Source organism: Etheostoma spectabile, chromosome 10 (genome assembly GCF_008692095.1).
Source record: "Etheostoma spectabile isolate EspeVRDwgs_2016 chromosome 10, UIUC_Espe_1.0, whole genome shotgun sequence".
Taxonomy (NCBI): Eukaryota; Metazoa; Chordata; class Actinopteri; order Perciformes; family Percidae; genus Etheostoma; species Etheostoma spectabile.
The window spans coordinates 26115100-26119311 of record NC_045742.1 but is presented as its reverse complement, the minus strand read 5'-3'; the positions used below and the strand labels follow the sequence as shown (position 1 = coordinate 26119311).

At 42.6% G+C, this 4212-nt stretch overlaps 1 long non-coding RNA gene across 1 annotated transcript in view; it reads left to right on the top strand.

Moving 5' to 3' along the window:
- The window catches only part of LOC116697133 (uncharacterized), a 1799-nt gene extending 998 nt beyond the window's left edge, over window positions 1–801 (top strand). Inside the window, exons 2-3 of the long non-coding RNA XR_004333927.1 lie at window positions 249–437; window positions 605–801. This is a non-coding gene — a long non-coding RNA (uncharacterized LOC116697133). The remainder of the gene's footprint in view (window positions 1–248; window positions 438–604) is intronic.
- The last annotated feature ends 3411 nt before the right edge of the window (window positions 802–4212 follow it).

The window sequence follows — 4212 nt, the reverse complement described above, 5'->3', positions numbered from 1 at the left end:
GGGGGGGGAATTACATGCAACCAACTGAGCAATCTGGGCGCCCAAAACTGTAGTATTTGATTAAATATCATAAGCAGACAGAGTAATAAATATTAAGGAAGTTTAATACTGAAAGCAATTAGCATTGTGTTTTCAATTATTTGATTTGTGAATATTTCTACATCTGTATGCAGAATGTGTGTGACCTGAACCATGTTATTAAACAACACGTTTCACATCTCATTTTATAACCCATATCTCCTAAACAGGTTTCACTCTGAAGAATGGCAGATTTCAACATTAACGCCGCATCACTGAACATGAGCCTTGATCACAACAGCACCTTCAACAACTTTGACTTTGAAAACTTGTTTTTCATCACAGATGTTATGACATACATAGTAATCTGTATTGGACTTCCTTTGACCCTCGTGGCCATCTATGCTCTTTATTCTCTGGTACGTACATTATGACTACGTACTGTACATCATAACTGTAGGATATAATAATGAACTGCTTAGTAAAAATGTACATGAAGCTTTAGGACCCTGCAGACATATTTGGGAAGAGGAGGTCAGAACATGTTTTCAAAGTTTTCTTTACTTTAACCAATGTTTTCCTGCAGGTGGGAAAGGATCATGTTGCTCCGATCGACGTCATCAACCTTCTCATTTCTGTCATCATTCAGCTCTGCTGCATGATCAGTTTTGTGGCAAAACCTAACAACTGGATTACAGCTAACATTATTTACTTCTCTAGTCTGTTTGCCAGTGTTTACTTCATGGTGTGCATTGCCCTGGAAAGGTATCTGTCTCTCCAGAATGTGTGTAATAAGCGCTTTTACAGTCAAATAGGTTTACATGGTTTAATTTTCATAAAACATCATATTTTTGTTGTACAGCTGCAGCGTCTCTTTTCACTCTGTGTGTTGAGCTCTCTGTTTTTGCTACAGAGTGAGGCATCACACTTCTGTTCCATCTTTGTTAGTAGTTGCACATGTGCAGTACTTCAGTAAGGACTACTAGCCAGTCAGAAGCAGAGTATGAGGGCGTGCCCTGACAGTACCTAAGTAAGGACTACTAGCCAGTCAGAAGCAGAGTATGAGGGCGTGCCCTGACAGTACCTAAGTAAGGACTACTAGCCAGTCAGAAGCAGAGTATGAGTATATAATATAATATAACTCAATAATGATAAAACAGAACTCATGGTGTTTGCCCCACAGTCACTTCTCAAAAAGGTTGGTGACCATCAATTGGATTGGATGGGTCTATCTCTTGATCCCCTCAAGTAGCACATGGGTGTCACATGGACTCCACCCTTTCCTTCCAACAGCACATCAAAAACACTACTTAAAACTGCCTTCTACCATCTCAAGAACATCTCCAGACTCCGAAAGTGGCTTTCCACTTCTGTAGCTGAGACCTCATCACTCCTTCATCATCCCGTCTCTGACTACTGCAACGGCTCTCTTTTGGTCTGCCTAGCAAGTCTATTGACAGACTTCAGTATGTCCAGAAACTCTGCAGCTAGGTTGCTCACCCACACAAAACTTGGTCTTCACATCACCCCATCCTGAAGAAGCTCCACTGGCTGCCAATAAGTCCGGATAAATATAAAATTCTCCTACTGACATACAAATCTCTCCATGGACCTGCACCTCAGTACTAACAGATCTGCTCACCATACACTCAGTCACGGTCCCTGCGGTCTCTGACAAGGACCTGCTTGCTGTCCAATTCCAGGCTCAGGACATTTGGTGACAGAGCCTTCTGTGTCAGTGCACCATCGCTCTGGAACAAGCTTCCCCTTGACATTCGCTCTGCCTCCTCTATTTAAACCTTTAAACAACCAGCATTAAAACATACCTCTTCATGAGGCTTATGAATTTAATATCTCTCTGGCCTCTCAACTATTCTTCTTAACCCCCCCCCCCCCCCGATTGTTAAGGTCCTGGGGTTGTGAAAGGCACTATATAAGTCAAAGTTATTATATATTATATTATGAGGCCCTGGACAGTACCTAGGTAAGGACTACTAGCCAGTCAGAAGCAGAGTATGAGGGCCCTGACAGACCAGGTAAGGACTACTAGCCATCAGAAGCAGAGGATGAGGCTGCCCTGACAGTACCAAGTAAGGATAATAGCCAGTCAGAAGCAGAGATGAGGGCCCTGACAGTCCTAGGTAAGGAGCTAGCCAGTCAGAAGCAGAGTATGAGGGCTGACAGTACTAGGTAGGACTACTAGCAGTAAGAAGCAGGTAGGAGGGTGCTGACAGTACCTAGGTAAGGAATACTAGCCAGTCACGAAGCCGAGTATGAGGGCCCTGACAGTACCTAGGTAAGGACTAATAGCCAGTCAGAAGCAGAGTATGAGGGCATGCCCTGACAGTACCTTGTAGGACTACTAGCCAGTCAGAAGCAGAGATGGGGCGTGCTCTGACAGTAACTAGGTAAGGACTACTAGCCAGTCAGAAGCAGAGTATGAGGGCCCTGACAGTACCTAGGTAAGACTACTAGCCAGTCAGAAGCAGAGTATGAGGGCTGCTGACAGTACCTAAGAAGGACTACTAGCCACTCAGAAGCAGAGTATGAGGGCGTGCTTTGACAGTACCTAGGTAAGGACTACTAGCCAGTCAGAAGCAGAGTATGAGGGCCCTGACAGTACCTTGTTAAGGACTACTAGCCAGTCAGAAGCAGAGTTTGAGGGGGCGTGCCACGCTAGAAGCTAGGTGAGGATTAGAACGTGTGTTACAAAGCGACGCACGTTTGTCTCCAAAGTAAAGGCTGGACTACAGCAGAGCTGTTTGGAGCAGCTGTTTGTGAACAGTTTTTGTTGGAGATGGTAAGTCCCTTAGGGGGGACTTTGGGCTTTTTCACTTTGGAAACCTTTTACATGCACAAAAAAGATATATAACACAATAAAGGAAACGTAAAAAGCCTAAAAGCATAATTTAAGCAATTTAAGTTTAGAAATAAGACAAAAGCTGTCCCCTAAAGTAGTACGGGACATGAACACCTGTTTTCTGGATAAAAGTCTTGTGTTTTCCTATTAACTCTCCTGGGACCCAAACTATGCTACTCTGCTTGAAAGCTTTGTGTTTTAGATGTTTAAAGAAAAAAAATTATGGTTTGGGTTAAAACACCGGACTCCTTAAGCAGTGCTGGACACAAACACACGTTTCCAGGGTAAAAGTCTTGTGTTTTCCCATCAACTTCTTCCGGGACACAAACTCTACTCCCCGGCTTGAAGGCTCTGTGTTGTAAACATTATATAGTTGGTAGTATTAGTATAGAGTTGGGGTGGGGGAAAAATTTGATACAGCAGTACATAGTTCTGCGATATTTCTTGGGGCAATACTGTATCGATACACAGAAGTGTGTTGATCATTTTGTCTGCTTGACAATCCCATTTTGCAACAATAAAATTAAAGTGAGATGAACAAACAGAGGATTCAGTTCCTTCGGGACTCTGATAAATGTTGCAATGTGTTTTGTAGTGTTTTGTTGCAATGAAGTTGCGGGAGATAAAGAAAGTTGCAAAAAAGTTGTGATTTCTTTTTTTTAATAGTTCTTTAAAAATAAAAAGGAAACTTGTTTTGGGGAGAATAAATATTACTCTGGGCTGAGTTTTCCAAGGAACCTTTATTAAAAAGGCTCAGGATGCTGCAAATCTTGGTATAATATTAAAATGACTAGTGGACTTAAGATAAAAAATTATTTATTTAATGAATCAAATTTGAACATGTCTGTCAGTGGCTTGTTGATCTTTTCATTGTTAGTTAATTTCCTATCCTGACCTGGGACACATTCATACGGCTTGATATATGACTGATTGGACTTTAACTTATCATATCTCTTACAATAACGAGCGTAGCTGTCCTCAATATAGATCATCCTGTACGTCTCATCTCCGTTTTTTTCTGCATCTGTGTGTTTGTGTGTGGGTGTGTGTCAGTCGCGGGGGGGAACTCAGCAGCCCCGCCCGCTGCACAGAGCCGACAGGATAGAAACAGCAGCCGCTTCATCAGAGTGACAGATCATTACAGCGTACATTGATATTAACATGTATTGGCAGGACAGTCTGACATGTTTTACATGGTCTTTGGCTGTACGTTCTGTTGTGAGATGTTCGAGACACACAAGTCTCATTAAACAAGGAAATTAATTTGGCGACGAACAGTACGTGTGACGTCAGCCCGTTCTCACTCCCGCTTGGTCATTGGCTCTCAGAGTCAC